Below are 21853 nucleotides of genomic sequence, written 5' to 3' on the forward strand. Positions count from 1 at the left end.
ATAAAGTCTTTTTAAGATTTATTTTGAAGTGGACCTATTTTAAAGTCTTGATTGAATTTGTTACAATATTACTTCTGTTTTATGTGTTGTTTTTTTGTCCTCCAGGCATGTGGGATCTTAGCTTCCAGACCACGGATCAAACCCACACCCCCTGCATAGAAAGGTGAAGTCTTAATCCCTGGACCACCAAGGGAGTCCCTAGTTTAAGTCTTTACAGTCCATCCAGAAATGTGCTTGAAGTGGAAATGCTACAGTATTTCTGGGGCTGTACTACATATTGAATGTTTCTACCAAAAGAAAATATCTACATGAGTCTGGTGTCCTAATGTATCAGAAAGAAAATGGAAAAACATCAGTTATACCAACACAAGCACAGGTGGTAGCATCTTAGAGTTCCAGGGGGCATGTGGCTCCTGTGAACCATGCCTCCCAGCCATCATGCCCCTGTGGGGCGTGGTCCCCTCCTCCTGGAGGCTAGGTTTGGCCACGTGACTCGCTTTGGCCAATGAGACGCCAGCAAGTGTGATGCAAAACAGAGGCTCGACACATGTTTGCATGTGGGAGCTTGTCTTCTTGGTGAGCATGGTCTTGTCTGCATCCTCTCAGAACCACACTTCTGTGGAGTCCAACCGAGCCACGCTGGGAGGCCACATGAAGAAAAACTGGAAGCCCTGACTGATGCCCCCCACCAGGCACCATTCTCCAGCCAGGACCACCAGCCAGTTATGTGGGTGCGCCAACTTGAGGGGGGAACCCTGGGCCTCAGGAGAGCCGTGCCAGCCGACGTGCAACAGAAACAAGACCCTCCCTGGAAAGCCTGCCCAAATGGCAGAATCACGAGCAAATACATAATTGTGGTTGTTTTCCGTCATTATGTTTAGGGTCGCTTGTTATTCAGAGACAGGTGACTTGAGGCGGGGGTTGGAAGATCCCGATGTTGAATTTGAATCCCATTTCCTGTGAGAATCTACTGAGGCCCTCTCCCAGTACCACTGGCGTAGTCGTTGGCAGGAGAGACTCAAAAGAAAATAGACTATGACTTGTAGTTAAATACAACAGCTCATGCAACTGATTTATTTCTATCTCCTTCTGACATTCCATTCAGATGACAATGAAGAACTAAAAAAGCATAAATCAAAGAATTAAGGGGGTGAGAGAGGAAACAATAGCGGACCATGGAAAGCTGACACCTAGGTCTTCAGGCACAGAATTCTGCTTAATTGCAGGGCTTGGAGGAGCTCAGGAAATGAGGCACCAGATCCTCCTGAAGGCAGGAATGCAGAGTGCCTGGAAAGCATGAGGGCTGACTGAAATTTTTTAATGGTTCAGCACACTTTCCCTGGGCGGCTCTCCTGGTGGCTTAGCAGTAAAGAATCCTCCTGCTAATGCAAGAGACGCGGGTTTGATCCCTGAGTCAGGAAGATCCCCTGGAGAAGGAAATGGCGACCCACTCCAGTATTCTTGCCTGGGAAATTCCATGGACAGAAGAGTCTGGCGGGCTATAGTCCACAGGGTTGCAAAGAGTCGGACACAACTTAGCGACTATACTACAACAGCAACAAGTTTCCCCATCACCTTTCCATCCCATTCAGCCAAGCAACTCCACAAATCCACAGCAGAAACTGAAAAGAGGAGGAGCCAGTGGACTAGATTCTGGCTCATCAGACTTAGGGGAAGGTGTGTGAGGTCCCCTCTGCCAGAATAATGGCAAAGGGCTGACATCTCTGTCAGGAAACTGGAGGAAGCCCTGGAGGAAAGCTGACTGTCCTCTGAGAGGAGACCAACAGAGTTTTGAGGGTAAAATTCTGATTCTGTCTGGTCATCCCATCACGAAGCAGCCCAAGCCACATACAAGAGCTTCCAGTGAGTACAACCATGCTTTGCTTATGCATGAACAGACCAGCAAGAATTACCAGACATTTCATAAAGCCTCTTTCATGTTAGAAACAAACAGAAAACAGAAACTTAGAAGCAATGAGACAGTCTGAGAAAGGGGGAACATTTGGAGAGCAAGAGCGAGCTCTGGGAACCATGAGAACAGAAACGACAAATTCAGTGGAGAAGAAAAAGTTGACGAAATCTCAAAAAGGGCACCAAAAAAGACTAAGGGATGGGAAAAGGGTGAGAACCAATAAAAAAAAAAAAGAGGGAATTACCTCAGAGCCTCTCAATTCCTAATAATGGGGACTTGGGTAAGGAGGTCAAAAATACAGAGCAGTTTTTCAAAGGTATTGTAAGAATTTTTTTTGTCTCCCCAAACTGAACACATGAGGTTGGAGACTGAACAGGTTCATGAGGGAGGGACTTCCCCGGTGGTCCTGTGGTTAAGACTCGGAGCTTCTGATAAAGAGGGGCATGGGTTCGATTCCTGGTCAAGGAACTAAGATTCTGTATGCTGCAAGGTATGGCCAAAAAAAAAAAAGGTTCGTGAAATGCTAAAGGCAATCAGGCTTGGCACTGAGACATTCCAGATGGCAGGGGAAAAACAGAGGTTCCTACAAGTTCCCAGGGGGCGGGAAGCAAAGTCACAAAGGAAGAAGCAGGAGTCAGAAGGGCATTCGCTTTCTCAACAGCAGCCCAGAAACCAAAGACAATGGAGAAATGGTCTCGAAAATCCGGGAGAAATATTTTCTATCTAGGTCTATATTTATCCAAACCATTAATCAGGTCTTTCATTCAAGTCAGCTTCCCAGCCATGCCTTCCCTCACCACCTACTCCAAAATTTCAGCACCCTTTCTGCCTCATATTTCATACCTGCAACTCCCGTTTCATTTCTGTTCCTGAGAGTTTTTCACTATTTACTCTAATCCATATATTCACAATTACTAGTTTTTATTGTCAAAATGGAAGCTTCATGGGGCTGGGGATTTTTTTGTTGTTAATTTTTGGCTGTGCTGGGTCTTCATTGCTGTGCCTGAGGTTTCTCTGGTTGAGGCGAGTGGGGGCTACTCTTTAGTTGAGGTAGGTAGGCTTCTCATTACAGTGGCTTCTCTAGTTTTGAAGCATGGGCTCTAAGCACACGAGGTTCAGTAACTGAGGCACACGAGCTTAGTTGCTCCGTGGCGTGTGGGATCTTTCCAGACCAGGAATGGAACCCGTGTACCCGGCACTGGCAGGTGGAGTTTTCTTCAATGTACTAGCAGGGAAGTCCAGGATTTTTTTTTTTTTTAATAAAATAGAAGCTTCATGAAACTAGGGATTTTTAAAAAAATAATTCCTCTGGTCTTCTTTTTATTTGTTTACTTATTGGCCGTTCTGCACAACTTACAAGATCTTAGCTCCATGACCAAGGATTGAATCTGCATCCTCAGCAATGAAAGTGCAGAGTCCCAACCACTGGACCACCAGGGAATTCCCACCAGGGATTTTTTTTTAATTGCATTTTTAAAAACAGGTTTTGGGGGTTTTGTTGGTCAAGCTGGGCAGCATGTGGGATGTTAGTTCCCCAACCAGGGATTGAACTTGGGCCCCCTGCATTGGAAGCACAGAGCCTTAACCACTGAACCACCTGGGAAGTCCCAGGGATTCCTTTTAAGATGTTTTTTGTTGTTGTTGTTTGCCTTGGTATCCTTAGGACCTGTGATACAACTTGTGATGGAGTAGGTTCTTAATATGTATTTGTTGAATGAATGAATGGTTTATTAATATTGGTCATCCAAAAGGAATGTTCATTTTGGGATCTGTTCGGGCTGTAAGAGCTTTGGCTGCATGATGTAGGAATCTTGTTCCTGATTTGGACACGCACGAGAACCACATTCTGAAGCGTCCATCTCCTTGATCAGAGTAGTCCTTTCACACAAGCATAAGCAGCTCACTTTCTCTTCTCCATCACTGTTTTGATCCTCAGCTTCTTCAAGGAGTTAGTTTTCCAGAACTTCCACACTGCTACACATTTTGCAGAGTACAGAAAAACCCTTTCAAGCCTGTCTGACCATGGATTGTGCAACGTCTCTGTCCCAAACAGGAGATGCGGTGACTCTCCATGTGATTGCTAATGTCATATCCGAAGGCCAGAACCACGTTTGAGGTCTGGGCCTCAACCATGCCTGGGCGGGGCCCCTGTTCAAGGACCACTTGTGGCCTCCCTACAGTCAGATATCACAGCCTCATTCCCCCCAGAAGAGCCTGGTTTTCATTCCCACATCTGCATTCTGTACGTGTGTGTGCTTGAAATAGAATTTGCAGGCTGCTCTGAGGAAAAAAAAAAAAAAATTGGGCCTGAACTATGGTTACCTCAGGGTCTGGCTAGTGCGGCTGCCAGCTGGGTACACAAGTCCAGTTACAGATCATGAAAATCTGGAGAAGATGGAAAAGATGCCTTTATGAACAGAGGACAGCAGTCTTTTTACACTTGGTTCAGCCTGCCTTCTCAGTTCAGGAAAGGTATTTAGAAACGCTTAATCTAAGAAGGAACTCTCTTAATCTATGGTGGCGTTTTGTTGGCATGGTGGTGGGATTCAGCACGCCCTGGCATTCTGCCCTCGCTCTGAGTGAGGGCTGGCTGCTCCAGATTTAGAGGAAGTCTGAAGGACTTTGGATGAGAAGTTCCCTTTTTATGAAGAAGAAAAGAGGACCGGGGAAATACATTTATTTATAGGATGTCTGCTCTGTGTCAGAAACAGTACCCGTGTAATTTCATGGAATCAGCATCTCTGAGGAGATTGGTGTGATGCCCCCATTTCACAGGAAGGGAAAAGGAAGTTCAGAAGGTCCAGGTAGCTCGCCTCAAGTTACAGGTAGTATAATGGCTTAACTAGCTTATATATCCCATTTGGTCAAGCCACAGAAGCCACGATCCCTCTCTGGAAGCACACAGCCTCTGAAATTTTGCATTAAGCTACATCCATCTCCTCCAACTGTCCTCTTTGGACCATCTTAGCTGTCCTCACACTTTTAGCCTGACCATCTGCTGGAAGATGTGGAAGCATGATGGGGGCAGCTTGGAAAAAAGATTCCTATTTTGAAATCAACCAAAGTAAATGATGACACGTGGTTAGAAATAATCCACGTGCTAGGGGGAGTGGAGGAAGGCCCAGAGCCCTAAAGCAGGAGTGCTGAAAGGAACCCCACAGTATCTGTGGACCTTCTGAGAAGCCTCAAGGGTTCTTCCATCTCAACGGCTCTACAAAGGGAAAGTCCATTTGTCACCAACAGCTTTTGGTGACATGTTGTAAAAAATGAAATGCACTTGGCAGGTCACGTGGTGTCACACACTGCCATAATCTTCTGAATCTCAGAATCCGTTCCAGAGTTTGGGATAGCTTCTAAAGTGTTCTTTATCTTCATATAGGATGTAAGGGTTTGCACCGTGTGACCTCGCTATGAACTGAGTATTTGTGTTCCTCCAAAATGCATGTTAAAATCTTAATTCTTACTGTGATGGTATGTGGAGGTGGTGCCTCTGGGAGATGACTAGGTCATGAGGGTGCCACCCCCCACACCCCGTCATGGGAATAGCACCCTTAGAAGAAGGGACATGGGAGAGCTTCTTTTCTATCTCTGGTTTGTGGGAATACAGTGAGATTATAGCAATCTGCAAACGAGGAAGTGGGTCCTCCCCAGACACTGACCTTGAACTTCCCAGTCTCTGCAACAGTGGAAAATACATTGTTGTTTAAGATACTCTGTCTTGGGTAATTTGTCACAGCACCCCAAACCAACTAAAAGAGACCTCAACCTCCTCTTCTTACCCATTAACCCCAAATGATGCTCCATTCCTAGGGCATCACAGTTGTGTTGGACAGTCTGCTGCTCTGTGACTTTATCAAGCACGCCCACTCTCCACACTGGGCCGTCCGCTTGGAGGACTTTCTCACCACTTCTTTGCTTGGCACACACTCTACCTCTGAGTCACTTTCCCAAACACTCCTCCAGCACTTTTCCATTAACGATTTAAGAATTTTTCTCAAATACGTCTTACTGAAATTGCAAGCATGACTTTTAATTCTGCATTACAATTAGCTGTATTCATCAGAGGGTAATATATAGTAAAATATTAGGTGTATAGTAGCTGCTCAAACATCTTTTAGTTGAAATGAATTGAATTCTCCCTGTAACGTGGCCAACCTAATTTGATGTGTGCCTGCCTTCTGGAATGCCTTCTACAATCTCCCCTAAATAGCATTTTTCACAGCCAGATGATGGTGACAATTCCAAATGACCTAAATTCCTCAGTTTCTTCAAATTCAACTTAAGACTAGGCAAATCAACACGTGCACTGTAAGAATAGCAAATGGCTAATGCCTTAAAAATAAAAAGAGCTGTTAAGAGTACTTTCTGGTGGAAAACTAACAGTTTTCAGTTTAATAAGAAAAAATATGATTATTAAAGTAAAGATAGCCTCATGAAATTAGCAAAAATTTAGTTTGGCTACTTTGGGTCTTAGCTGCATCAAGTGGGATCTCTCTTTGCTGCAGGCAGCCTCTCTAGCTGCTGCGGTTGGCCTCAGCAGTTGTAGCACAGGTTTAGTTGCCCTGAGGCATGTGGGATCTTAGTTCTCCGACCAGGTTTCAAACCTGTGTCCCCTGCACTGCAAGGTGGATACGTAACCACTGGACCATCATGGAAGTCCCAGCAAAGGTTTTCACAATACAATAAATGTCGCTGACAGGAGATGAGAAAGCGAGTTTTCTCACATACCACTGTTGGGAAAGTAAGTTGATGCTACTTCTCCAAAGAGCTATCTGTCAGTATGCATCAAGAGCCCCCCAAATATAAATATGGTTTGAGCCACTTCTACATGTTATGCACAAAGATGTGTTTACCAGGATGCTCAATAAAGCATCGTTTATAAGAATAACGGGGCAGGGGTGGGAGGGGAGTGGATTCCAACATTAGAGGATTCAGGATTCACTTAATAAATCAATTCATCTACTACACATCCACTCACTGTAACACTACACTGTTATTAAAAGGAATTCTGAGTGAAAATGGCAATGAGAAAAAAAGGTGTATTATGAAACAGAAAGGAACCAGATTTTAAAAAAATCAATTAATCACCTAATGGCGGTGATGGACTCAAGTTTTGTGGGGCCCAAAGCTTATGACAATTTCGACTCCTTAAGAATAAGATACAACGTTAGAAGCAAAAAATCACTATGACTGTAAATTACTGATTTATAGGGGCCTGAACCTTGGTTTCCCCAGGTTCATGGTTAAGTCTACCTATTTGATGAATGTCCAGAGAGGCTGTCTTTGGGTGGTTAAGTTCATGGGTGATGTCCTCTTCATCAAGATTTTCTATATTTTTTACATTTTCTCAATTAGAATGCTTTGATTTGATCATCTTAAAAAGTAACTACCACAGATCTAAAGAGACTGGCCAATTAGGGTTCCTACTCAGTTAATTAGGTAATTTTTCAAGACAGAAGAGATGGGCCACATGAGGGGAACATATTAAACTTTCAGTGGAGCTGGCAGAATGTAAATTGGTATCTGAAATGGGGAAGACATTGGTATTTAAAATAAGCAAAAGATTCCAGGGTAGTTAATGTCGTGGCATACCCTTAAGAGACTGAATTTAAGAGGCCTCTGATTTAAAAACAGAAGTGCAGGGACTTCCCTGGCAGTACAGTAGTTAAGTCTCCATGCTTGCACTGCAGGAGGCATGGGTTCTATCCCTGGTTGGGGAATAAGATCCCACATGCTGCAAAGTATGGCCCAAAAATTAAAAAAAAAAAAAAAAAATCAGTTATCAAGAGAAAAAAAAGTGGAAATAAAAAGAACAACAAGAAGTGTAATGCACTGAAATGTAGCTTGGAAGGACCTGCAGAAATGGCTTCATTCATTCAAGACACCAGCAGCCCCTATTTTGTGCTCGGCACCACGCCCAGACTGGGAGGTACAATGGTAAACCAAGGGTCACGCCCTGTGTTCTAACCCACATAGTGGTTCCATAAAATGACCCAGTTATTTAGACCTTAACAATTCAGATCTGACACCAGCTGACATTTTGTTTCAGACACAGTAGCAATTTGAAGACCAGGCTACATGTGTTCCTTGAAAAACGCTAGCATGCCCCCTGATGTCCGAAACGTTTCACATCCTGAGAGGACTCATGTTGCCACGCCTCTTCCTAGGGAATAGCTTTTCAAGTAGGGGACAAAGCAAGATGGCAAGCATTGTCTTGCGAAGAAGAGAATGACAACAGAAAAATTATTCTCCATGGAAAGTCTGGATGCTCCTTTTTTCTGGAATAACTTTACTCTCAGATTTTACTTTGCTTTAGGTAAAGACCAAATCTTTGCTGCGGTATCTGAGGTGGATGACATCAATCAGATATTTTCTTATGTCTTTCAGACATGTGGTATTTAAAGCCAAGGCAAGACTCTGTTAAGTCTTTTAACTGATTTATCTTCTACACTAGGCAACTATGGGAGACCCTCTGGAGAGTCTTAATGAGGGGCTGAAAAATTGCTACAGCAATTTTAAGAGAAATCCTAATTTAGATTGTGCTTTATAGAGTCATGGGGCTTCCCTTGTGGCTCAGCTGGTAAAGAATCCGCCTGCAATGTGGGAGACCTGGGTTCGATCCCTGGGTTGGAAGATCCCCTGGAAAAGGGAAATGCTATCCACTCTAGTATTCTGGCCTGGAGAATTCCATTAACTGTATAGTTCATTGTCACGGGCGGAGTACCTCACTCCGGCCCCTGGCTTGCTGCCTGACGTTCATGAGGTCGCAAAGAGTCAGACACGACTGAGTGACTATCACTTACAGAGTCATAATTGTGGAGCAACCCATGTTTAAAAGTTAAATATTGTAGGGAATTCCCTGATGGTCCAGTGGTTAAGAATCCGCCTTCCAGGGCAGGGTACCTGGGTTTGATCCCTGTTCTGGGAATCAAGATCCAGAAATGAAGCCCACATGCCGCAACTAGACTACACACCACGACTAGAGAGAGGCTGTATACCTCAAATCAAAGACCCCGAGGCAGGCAAGCATCTCTCTCTCTATATATACACACACACACAAAGATCCTGAGGCAGGCAAGTATCTCTCTCTCTATATATACACACACACACAAAGATCCTGAGGCAGCCAAGTATCTCTCTCTATACACACACACACACACACACACACACACACACATTTATTTATAGTTAAATATGATAGAGTCTTGCCCAACAACCCGAGTGACAGCAGTCACTGGACGGATATTCTTCTGGGAGGCACCCGTTCTTGACACGGAGTATTAGTAATGGCATCATTGGCACTTAACCCGTTAACTTGGTTTTGTTCCAGACATATTGGCACAGTTGGGACTCAAGAGAAATGATAATAGCATTGAAGTGAGCATCTCTAAGCATTTCTCTAAAAAACACTAATATGTGTTGATAACTTTTGGAATTCAAGCAGAGTTAAAGATGTGAATGTCTAAGACGCTGATTTCTGGTGCCACGATCCTAATGATTCCTAATGGATCTTACTGCCTTCTTATGTGGATAGTTAGAAACTTGACTAGGAAGTTCCCTGCGCAGTCACTACAGAACCTGCAGTGATGGCAACCGAGTCAATAATCTTAAAGGTTACTCAACAATTAAGGCAAGACTTATTATAAGAAAATGCAGTGATAAACATTGTAACTGTGAGTATGCTACAACTGAAATTGGATTCTTTCTTACACTTAGGGTGAACTGCTGGTTCAATTCAACCTTGCCAGACCAACTCATTTTATAAGGCTAGTATTCGCCTGGGTATTAGGAAAGCCATAAAAGGGAAGACTTCAAATTTAAATATAATCTCTTAATTAAATGTCAGCAATGCGAATCTAGCAATGTACGAAAAAAATACATCATGACCAAGAAGAGTTCATCTCAGGAATGTAAAAATAGTTTAACACTAGAAAATCTAGTACTAATGTATCCTGCAATAATATATAAGCAAAGGGAAACTACAATAATCTTAACAATGTCAGAAAAATGTTAAGAAAAATCTAAAATCCATTCAGAATTTTAAAAAATACATTAACCTAAGAATTAAAGAGAACTTTAAAGAGTTCAAGAGAACAGATGTATATGTTTAATTTTGGTAATATCTATTACATTATTGTATTTTCTATACTTTTTTTTGGAGGCAGACACTTTAACCTCTGAGCCACCAGGGAAGCCCTCCCCAAAATTAAAGACGAAATCAGTTTGTTATATGGTAAAATCAAGATCTAACACATCTAAATAGGGCTTCTTCCACAAAGCGTCCAGATCTGACCTAGGAGCTTAAACCTGGATGCAGTTATGGAAATATGGATGTTTTCCTTGGCTTTTGATTTAAAAAGTGGCTCCAGAAGTTCAATGATATAGAACCAAAGAGTAATCAGTAATTACCTTAAACGTAAATGGGTTGAATGCCCCAACCAAAAGACAAAGACTGGCTGAATGGATACAAAAACAAGACCCCTACATATGTTGTCTACAGGAGACCCACCTCAAAACAGGGGACACATACAGACTGAAAGTGAAGGGGTGGAAAAAGATTTTCCATGCAAATAGGGACCAAAAGAAAGCAGGAGTAGCAATACTCATATCAGATAAAATAGACTTTAAAACAAAGGCTGTGAAAAGAGACAAAGAAGGTCACTACATAATGATCAAAGGATCAATCCAAGAAGAAGATATAACAATTATAAATATATATGCACCCAGCACGGGGAGCTCGCAGTATGTAAGACAAATGCTAACAAGTATGAAAGGAGAAATTAACAATAACACAAAAATAGTGGGAGACTTTAATACCCCACTCACACCTATGGATAGATCAACTAAACAGAAAATTAACAAGGAAACACAAACTTTAAACAATACAATAGACCAGTTAGACCTAATTGATATCTATAGGACATTTCATCCCAAAACAATGAATTTCACCTTTTTCTCAAGCGCACATGGAACCTTCTCCAGGATAGATCACATCCTGGGCCATAAAGCTAGCCTTGTAAATTCAAAAAAATAGAAATCATTCCAAGCATCTTTTCTGACCACAATGCAGTAAGATTAGATCTCAATTACAGGAGAAAAACTATTAAAAATTCCAACATATGGAGGATGAACAACACCCTGCTGAATAACCAACAAATCACAGAAGAAATCAAAAAGAAATCAAAATTTGCATAGAAACGAATGAAAATGAAAACACAACAACCCAAAACCTGTGGGACACAGTAAAAGCAGTCCTAAGGGGAAAGTTCATAGCAATACAGGCACACCTCAAGAAACAAGAAAAAAGTCAAATAAATAACCTAACTCTACACCTAAAGCAACTAGAAAAGGAAGAAATGAAGAACCCCAGGGTTAGTAGAAGGAAAGAAATCTTAAAAATTAGAGCAGAAATAAATGCAAAAGAAACAAAAGAGACCATAGCAAAAATCAACAAAGCCAAAAGCTGGTTCTTTGAAAGGATAAATAAAATTGATAAACCATTAGCCAGACTCATCAAGAAACAAAGGAGAAAAATCAAATCAATAAAATTAGAAACGAAAATGGAGAGATCACAACAGACAACACAGAAATACAAAGGATCATAAGAGACTATTATCAACAATTATATGCCAATAAAATGGACAACGAGGAAGAAATGGACAAATTCTTAGAAAAGTACAACTTTCCAAAACTCGACCAGGAAGAAATAGAAAACCTTAACAGACCCATCACAAGCACGGAAATTGAAACTGTAATCAAAAATCTTTCAGCAAACAAAAGCCCAGGTCCAGACGGCTTCACAGCTGAATTCTACCAAAAATTTAGAGAAGAGCTAACACCTATCCTGCTCAAACTCTTCCAGAAAATTGCAGAGGAAGGTAAACTTCCAAACTCATTCTATGAGGCCACCATCACCCTAATACCAAAACCTGACAAAGATCCCACAAAAAAAGAAAACTACAGGCCAATATCACTGATGAATATAGATGCAAAAATCCTAAACAAAATTCTAGCAATCAGAATCCAACAACACATTAAAAAGATCATACACCATGACCAAGTGGGCTTTATCCCAGGGATGCAAGGATTCTTCAATATCCACAAATCAATCAATGTAATACACCACATTAACAAATTGAAAAACAAAAACCATATGATTATCTCAATAGATGCAGAGAAAGCCTTTGACAAAATTCAACACCCATTTATGATAAAAACTCTCCAGAAAGCAGGAATAGAAGGAACATACCTCAACATAATAAAAGCTATATATGACAAACCCACAGCAAACATTATCCTCAATGGTGAAAAATTGAAAGCATTTCCTCTAAAGTCAGGAACAAGACAAGGGTGCCCACTTTCACCATTACTATTCAACATAGTTTTGGAAGTTTTGGCCACAGCAATCAGAGCAGAAAAAGAAATAAAAGGAATCCAAATTGGAAAAGAAGAAGTAAAACTCTCACTATTTGCAGATGACATGATCCTCTACATAGAAAACCCTAAAGACTCCACCAGAAAATTACTAGAACTAATCAATGATTATAGTAAAGTTGCAGGATATAAAATCAACACACAGAAATCCCTTGCATTCCTATACACTAATAATGAGAAAACAGAGAAATTAAGGAAACAATTCCATTCACCATTGCAACAAAAAGAATAAAATACTTAGGAATATATCTACCTAAAGAAACTAAAGACCTATATATAGAAAACTATAAAACACTGGTGAAAGAAATCAAAGAGGACACTAATAGATGGAGAAATATACCATGTTCGTGGATTGGAAGAATCAATATAGTGAAAATGAGTATACTACCCAAAGCAATTTATCGATTCAATGCAATCCCTATCAAGCTACCAACAGTATTCTTCACAGAGCTAGAACAAATAATTTCACAATTTGTATGGAAATACAAAAAACCTCGAATAGCCAAAGCGATCTTGAGAAAGAAAAATGGAACTGGAGGAATCAACCTACCTGACTTCAGGCTCTACTACAAAGCCACAGTTATCAAGACAGTATGGTACTGGCACAAAGACAGAAATATAGATCAATGGAACAAAATAGAAAGCCCAGAGATAAATCCACGCACATATGGACACCTTATCTTTGACAAAGGAGGCAAGAATATACAATGGATTAAAGACAATCTCTTTAACAAGTGGTGCTGGGAAATCTGGTTAACCACTTGTAAAAGAATGAAACTAGAACACTTTCTAACACCATATACAAAAATAAACTCGGGAAATGGATTAAAGATCTCAACGTAAGACCAGAAACTATAAAACTCCTAGAGGAGAACATAGGCAAAACACTCTCTGACATACATCACAGCAGGATCCTCTATGACCCACCTCCCAGAATATTGGAAATAAAAGCAAAAATAAACAAATGGGACCTAATTAAACTTAAAAGCTTCTGCACATCAAAGGAAACTATTAGCAAGGTGAAAAGACAGCCTTCAGAATGGGAGAAAATAATAGCAAATGAAGCAACCGACAAACAACTAATCTCAAAAATATACAAGCAACTCCTACAGCTCAACTCCAGAAAAATAAATGACCCAATCAAAAAATGGGCCAAAGATCTAGGTAGACATTTCTCCAAAGAAGACATACAGATGGCTAACAAACACATGAAAAGATGCTCAACATCACTCATTATCAGAGAAATGCAAATCAAAACCACTATGAGATACCATTTCACACCAGTCAGAATGGCTGCGATCCAAAAGTCTACAAATAATAAATGCTGGAGAGGGTGTGGAGAAAAGGGAACCCTCTTACACTGTTGGTGGGAATGCAAACTAGTGCAGCCACTGTGGAGAGCAGTGTGGAGATTCCTTAAAGGACTGGAAATAGAACTGCCTTATGATCCAGCGATTCCACTGCTGGGCATGCACACTGAGGAAACCAGAAGGGAGAGAGACACGTGTACCCCAATGTTCATCGCAGCACTGTTTATAATAGCCAGGACATGGAAGCAACCTAGATGTCCATCAGCAGATGAATGGATGGGAAAGCTGTGGTACATATACACAATGGAGTATTACTCAGCCATTAAAAAGAATACATTTGAATCAGTTCTAATGAGGTGGATGAAACTGGAGCCTATTATACAGAGTGAAGTAAGCCAGAAGGAAAAACACCAATACAGTATACTGGCGCATATATGTGGAATTTAGAAAGATGGTAACGATAACCCTGTATACGAGACAGCAAAGGAGACACTGATGTATAGAACAGGCTTATGGACTCTGTGGGAGAGGGAGAGGGTGGGAAGATTTGGGAGAATGGCATTGAAACATGTGAAATGCCATGTATGAAACGAGATGCCAGTCCAGGTTCAATGCACGATGCTGGATGCTTGGGGCTGGTGCACTGGGACGACCCAGATGGATGGTATGGGGAGGGAGGAGGGAGGAGGGTTCAGGATGGGGAACACATGAGAAATAAAGGAATAAAAAATTAAAAAAGAAAAAAATAAATAAATTTATTTTCTGAAAAAGAGAAAAAAAAAAAAGAACCAAAGAATAAAGGCCACGAAAGGAAGAAGATTTTCTTAAAGAACAGATGTATAAAAGTATAATAATCAGGGCCCCAGAAAAAAATTAATTGGCCTTTTAGGGATATGAAAAGTGCAACTTCATAGAATTTCCAAAGAATGTTTACAAAGTATTAGAAAGACTTCGCTATAAATCAAATGTATATACCCATCCCCACTAGGAGATTTAAACATTGTGCGTGGTTTTCAATCATACTGATTAGCAGATTTAAGCCCAGAGATTATGGACATTAGTGAGAAACCATCTGAGTTAATTGGAAATCTATTTTTTTCTATGTTAAATTACTAGTGTTTTACATAATAATAATCAGTAATTATTTTGGATGAATGAATATATCTTTAGAAAACTTTTCAGTATGAAATGATAGTTTTTATAGAAGTTACATGTAGATTTATGAATTTTATTATTCGTAATTTATTTTCTACTGTTATGTGAAAATTAGCCTACTTGAAAAGATACCACCTGTCTGGTCCCCGAGCTGGGGGAAAAAGACTTTGGGAGGTGTAATGGGCCAAACTTCTTTTCCCCTCTGGCCAGCAAACATCAGGATCATCAACAGTTCCCAGAGGAAACTTTCAGGGTAAATGAGAACAGTGCTGCCTCTTTACACTTTTACAGCCAAAGTCAGGTGAGTACGAAACACGAATGTCATCCCTTGAGGACTAAGGTTGTAAACAAATGCCATAGACCCATAGCTGTGTTTTCAAATTCATGTTGTTTTTAAAAACGGGACTATAATTGCTTTACATTGTCGTGTTAGTTTCTGCTGTACCACAAAGTCAGTCAGCTATATGTATGCATATATCCCCTCCCTTGTGGGCCTCCCTCCCACCACCACCCCCATCCCACCCTTCTAGGTCATCACAGAGCACACAGCTGAGCTTCCAGTACTTTACAGAGAGTTCCCACCGATCACCTTCATGTTTTAAAAGCGTGAGGTGGAAATGCTTGGACTCCAAAGAGCCTTCGGTGCCGCCTCTTCCTACGTCTTCCCCTTCCTCACCCTCGTTTCTGAACTCCTCATCCTAGTTTCCTTCTGAGGCCCAGCTTCTTCCAGGGCCCCTGTCCCCGGTAACTCTAGTCTGTCTGTCCTTGGTTCTCATGGGACTCATCCACTCTTGCAGCACCTCATGGAAATACGTGGGGATAAAAACCCATCCTTTTGCAAACGGCTGGCCTTTGCCACCCTCAGGCCTGGGGGTGCATCCACACACGGAATAGGACCTGAAATCGGGGAGCGCTTCGGTCAGTCGGAGGGCGATGTTCTGAGCACGGGCAGCCACTGACGAATACTCGGGAACGCTCACGTCTCCCTCCTGGCTTTTCTGCCCCCAGGTCTGTGGAGAACGCAGAGCAGCTGGAAATGTGATGGACAGGGAGGGTGCAGCACGCGCTGAGCGGCTGGTCCTCCTCGGGGATGCTTTTTCTCAGCTTCTTTCTGGGTGCCTGAGGGGGAGGCTCAGAATGTTTTGTGCCGAGTGGTGAGAAAGAGGGTGTGGGCTGTTGGGGGAATTCACATCTCACTGGCCTTCGTTTCAAAGCTTTTAAAAAAGACTTGCTCCATCACATGAGAAACATAAAGGAACCCCTGCCAGATTCCAGAGGAATCATCAGCCTCTCTCAATGCCTGTGATATGATTTTTTTTTAATTGAAGTGTAGCTGATTTATAATGCTGTGTTAATTTCTGCAGTACAGCAGCAAAGTGGTTCAGTTATATCTGATGGAAGGGCAGGGCTTCTGTGTGTAAAGTCCTGATGGAGTAAGGGGCTGGAGGAGGAGGTGACAAAGAGGCCTGTCCCAGGGGGCTACGCTCTGGAGCCACTCCCCACCCCCAACATCAGCTGTGCACCCCCAAGTGCTGAGAGTGGGGACCAAGGCTCTGCCGTCCGCAGGGAGTGTGCAGGGAGCTTGTTTCTGCAGGTGAGCTTCACTTACAAGCGAAACGTGAAAGCAGCTGGTGGGAGACGGGCTTCCCTGGTGGCCCAGGGATTGGGACTCCGTGCTTTCAATGCAGGGAGTACAGGTTTGATCCCTGGTCAGGAAAACAAGATCCCACATGCCCATGGTGCGACAAAAAAAAATGAGAGAGAGAGAGAGATGGAGGGAGGATCAGAAGGAAGCCGGGCTGCTGCAGGTTGAGGGTGAGGCAGACCTCCTCCACCTCATGGTCAAGCAGAGAACTGAGAATTTCAAAAATACTACAATCAAATCTGCCTTGAAAGGTTGTTACGAAGGTATGCTGGTCAAAGCATGAGGCTAGAACATATTCCACCTAATGGGGGTCAGCTTGATTTCCAGCTTTAAAAATATTCAGACACATGGGGTAGGAGCCTCTGTGTTCTTGCACCAGGCAGGCTCCTGTGTGACACAGAAGTATGAAGGATGTTTCCTGAACATCGGCTAAGAATAGCATCCTCCACTGACAGCTAACTTTATGTCTATTTTTTGAGTGGTCCTCACACATGTGGGTACCCGAGGGTCCTCTACTTCTCCAGAGATTTACTTATTTTAGTTTTGGTTGAATGTTGGCAGGAAAGCTGAGTCACGCTGAGCTGTTTTTCGTGTCTCCACGGTGTACACATGGATGGACTGCTTCGGTGACAGTTTCAGCTTCACATTTTTACCATGATGATTATGCACTAATTTTTCTGTTATTTGTTCACTATTGGATTCTTCTGAGATTTGTAACAGGCCTTTCCAGGCTGTTGTACATGTCCCCTCCACCATAACTGGCCCCAGCTGCCCGGTGGGACTCTCCCAGACAAATCCGGCCGGACTCCAGCCTGGAGTGGGCAAGTGATGGAGCGTGAGGTGGGTGAGGCCCTTCCTGTTCCTGCCCCTGGCCGCCCACCCGCTTCCACTCCCTGCTGCTCCTCCCATGTCCTCAGGCCCATGCCAGAGGGTGTGACCCTTCTGGAAGCTTCTTTGGGGTCTCCTGTCTTTGGCCCTCTCTACAAACTGCCCCTATGGGGAGATCTGGAATGTCCTTCTCAGCCTTGCCTGGAGGAATAAAGGGGGTCTCAAGAGACAGCGCTGTGGAAAGTGTCCCCATTTCTCTAAGCCCCAGATGGGTCCTCAGGATTGTAGTCATGTGTGTGAGGGTGTGTGAGTCAGAGAGAAGAGAGAATGGGGTGCAGATGGATCTGGCGGTCAAGTGTGCCAACCTGGGTTGAAAAATGAAAGTGCCATTGAAAAATGGCACTTGTCCTGGATGGAAGGGGCTTTACAAAGCTTTGTAAATCTCTGTAAGAGCTATTTTTTTTTTCTTCCTTCCTTCCTTCTTTCCTCTCTCCCTCCTTCCCTTCTTTCTTTCATGCCAGATCTTAGCTGCAGGTTTTAGCTGTGGAATACGTGATCTAGTACCCTGGCCAGGGATCAAACCCAGGCTGCCTGCACTGGGAGCATGGAGGCTTAGACACGGGATCACCAGGGAAGTCCTGTAAGAGGTATTCTTATCTAATACGTTGGTTCTTGCTTTACAAGCAAGTGGGAAAGGAGAGAGGTACAGCCAGTGGAACTCCAGGTGCAAGAGGGTTAGGAGATGGGGTCATGGTCTCTCTCCCAGACACTTGGCCTCCAGCCCACAGGGGATGGCCCTGAGCGCTGGGTCCCACGACGTGACTCAATGAGCTGAGCTTTCCAGTCTGTCCTCAAAAGACCCTGAGGGACTTAATCGTACCTTTACCTTCTGCTGTCCCCTGGTACTTTCCGAAGGGCATTTCAGAGATGTGACACACGGCTACTTCCACCTCCTCCCCTTTGCCCCTTTGAAGTTTCGGTGCTGCCTTTTGAAAGCAGCTTCTGTTCTCCACCACACGAGCACAATCAAGAACAGATGTCCGAGGGTGGCAAAAGCAGTCTGGGAGTGGTGGGTGGGGAGGGAGGTGATGACAAAGTGGCCTGCTCAGATCTGTATCCCCAGTCTCCCCGTCACTGAGGGCAAAACGCAACCCCTGCTTCCAGACTCATCCCCAATCACCTTTCTCCCTGCTTTCAGAGGTTAAGAGTTCCTCCTTCCCACCCCTAAATGCCTCAAGATCAAAATGACAATTGTTGGTATTCTTTTTCTATTTTTTTAGCTGCGTCGTGTGGCATGTGGGATCTTAGTTCCCTGACCAGGGACCAAACCTGTGGCCCCTGCAGTGGAAGCGAGAAGTTCTAACCACTGGACCACCAGGGAAGTCCCATCACTGGTGTTCTTACTGGAATCCCTGGGAATGGCAATACGCCCACAACACTTCTACCTGATTTAATAGCTAAAGAATTTATCAAGCAAAGCTGTTTGGGGCTGCCCCATCGCGACACGCATTGGACATGCAGAGTCCCTCCCCTGGGCTGGAGGTAACCTGGAGAAACAAGACCCGACCCAAATTGCTACCGCGTCCAAGCATCTGTGCATTCTCTCAGCTTTATCTCCTATAATAACAATTCAAATGATACATAAACATTATGCTTTAAAACAAGCATACCAGAAGGGAGAAACACAGACTATGTTCTCTTTCCATAGGACAAGTACTTCAACCTACACAGCATGCTTACGCTGGTTAAAACAACTAAAAGCAAAAGCAGACTCAATTGTTATTTTGATCCTGAAATGAAAGCTTTAGGGAGAAATGTTTATGAAATTTGGGGCTGTTTTAGATTGAGAGCAGCAGCACTGCGTTCACTTCAGCAGAATCAGTACCGTGAAAGAGATTTCTTTCCTTCTAGAAGTATTTATTGAGTACCTGCATGCACTGGCTGGCCAGCCTTCTAAACTGGGCATACAGCGGTAAGCTCAGAGATCTGTTTCCACTGATGTACAATAGACAATAAGCTCATAGACGAGAGAGTGGAGATTGTGCCAAACAACAGGGAGTAAAATAAAACAGGGTGTGGGGGGCAGAGAGCAGTGGGGTGGGAGTGGGTGGATTGCTATTTTATTCCCAGTAGTTAAATGTCCTGCTGATAAGGTATTTGAAAGAAGGGCGGGAGCAAGGCTTACAGATATCAGGGTGAAGAAATCTGGGAGAAGAACAATCCAGCCAGAGAGAGGAGTCTTGGGTCAGGAGCATGCCTGGGGCATGCAAAGGACTAGCGTTTGGAGGAGAGAGAGATGGCAAATGGATGGAGATGAGATCAGGAAGGGGGCAAGTGGTCAGACCATGTAGACTGTTTACTCTCCATGAGCTGGGAAAACAACAGAGGGTTGTGTGCAGAGGTGAGACAAGGTGAGATTTATTTACCAGGGCTGCTTTTTTAAGAACTGACTACATGAGACAAAGATTAACATCAGAAGACCACAAGAACATAAGGCAATAATCCAGGGGACAGATTATGGTGGTTTGGACCTGGGCAGAGTATTAGAGGTGGTAAGAAGTGGTCAGATTTCTGCACAGAGTTTGACAGCAGAGTGAAGAGGATTTCCCGAAAGACTCGATATGGAATGAGATTTTTAAAAGAGGAGTCAAGGAGAGTGGCAGGGTTTGGGGGTGAGCAGCTGGCAGGAGAGGGTTGCAACGTACTGATGTTGGAAGAAGTAGGTTTGGTTGGGGGAATTAGAAGTTCATTTCTAGACCTGTTAAGGGTGAGATGTCAAGTGTGTGCATGCTCAGTTGCTCGGTCCTGTCTGACTCTTTGTGACCCCATGGACTATAGCCTTCCAGGCTCCTCTGTCTATGTGATTTTCCAGGCAGCAATACTGGAGTGGGTTGCAATTTCCTTCTCCAGGGGATCTTCTTGACCCAGGGATCGAACCCATGTCTCTTGTATTGGTAGGTGGATTCTTTACCACTGAACCACCTGAGAAGTCTGAGGTACCAAATAAATGCTATGAAACATATATCTGGGACTTTAGGAGAGAGGTCTGGGCCAGAAGGGTAATCATCATGGCTATGCACGGAGTGTTTGTATCCCCTTCCAAATTCATATCTTGAAGTCCCAACTCTCTACATGACAGTATTTGGAGGTGGGGACAGTGGGAGGTGATTATGTCTGGATAAAGGGGTGAGGTTGGGGGCTCTCATGATGGGATTAGTACCCTTATAAAAAGAGACACCAGAGAGCTTGCCCTCTTCCTTTCTCCATGCAGAGGAACAGGGAAAGGCATCTGCAAGCCAGGAAGAGAGGCTCAGCAGAACCTGATCATGCTGGCCCCCTGATCTTGGACTCCCACACCTCCAGAATTGTGAAGAAATACATTTCCATTGTTTAAGCCACCAAGTCTATGGTATTTTGTCATGACAGCCTGAGCTAAGACAATCAAACAGGTGTCAATGGGCACCAGGAGACTCCAACAGACCACTGAGGGCACTACATTGTTGAAAACAGAAGTGGTCTGGGTGCTGAGGCCAGTGTTTAAGGGTAAGAAACTGAGAAGGAATCAACAAAGAAGGTCTAAGAGGAGTGGCTGGTGATAATGAAAGATGGCTGAGAGTGAGAGGTGTCCTAGAAGCCGGGAGAAGCTCATGTCTTAAGGATAGGAAGTCGCAGCCTGCCGAATGCTGACAAATCAGATGAGAAAGGGCTGAGGAACACAGGGTGGTCACTGGTGACCTTGACCACAGCTGCCTGTATGGAATAGTGAAGTTTGGAGTGGACAGGTTCAAGAGAAGCCACAGGAGAGGAACTGGAGACAGTGCTAACAGAGAACTTTCTAGCCATGCTGTCACATAGCTGGAAGGGGATATTGTTTAAAAAAAAAAAAAAATGGGAGAGCTCAAGCTAAAGCATTGGGTAATCCAGTCTCAAAATAGTCTCAAAGGATTGCGGAAGACTGGCAGGCAAGTCAGATGAGACACGGTTCAAATGCCATCAGTAATACAAGACATATTTTTTAAAAGATTTCAGATTTTTGTTTTCGACCAAAACATTTTTGTGGTATTGTTACAATCTTAATGGAAAATTATAACAAACGTAAAAAATTGCAGTGGATCTTTTCTTTCAGAATTCTGCAGACACAAACAACTTTTGGTCACAGTGGTATCTGGCAATCTAGCTAAAGCTTGTTTCTACACAGATATCTAATCTACCCTTGGCGGTGACTTTCTTGTTTATAAGTCACGTTCTGTGCATGGGTTGGATGTTACCTCCGTGATCTCTGTGGTATGCTTGGCCAGAAGCAAAAGCATCAATTTCCATTAGCAACTTCCTACTGATAGTATCTAGTCTCCAAATTCTAAAGAGAAACTAAAAAAAAATTCAGTGCTCACAGCTAGACTCAAGGAAACACCCTAGTGTCTGTTTAGATGTGAGATGTGATGCAAATGGAAAAATAATCACATTGGAGTTTTCATTTTCCATTGTTTTCTTTCTCTCTGCCCGAATAGGCTTGCCTAAGATTACTGAGTGATGCTTGCAAATATGATGGAAAAGGCTGTCCCAATTTAA

The 21853-nt window shown here is 43.2% G+C and overlaps 1 protein-coding gene across 1 annotated transcript in view; it reads right to left on the minus strand.

The window, feature by feature from the left end:
* KIAA1217 (KIAA1217 ortholog) overlaps positions 1–21853 on the minus strand; it is a 186087-nt gene that overhangs the window by 125128 nt on the left and 39106 nt on the right. The gene's annotated exons all lie outside the window — the stretch shown is intronic.

This window comes from Bos mutus, chromosome 13, assembly GCF_027580195.1.
Source record: "Bos mutus isolate GX-2022 chromosome 13, NWIPB_WYAK_1.1, whole genome shotgun sequence".
In the NCBI taxonomy this organism is placed as follows: domain Eukaryota; kingdom Metazoa; phylum Chordata; class Mammalia; order Artiodactyla; family Bovidae; genus Bos; species Bos mutus.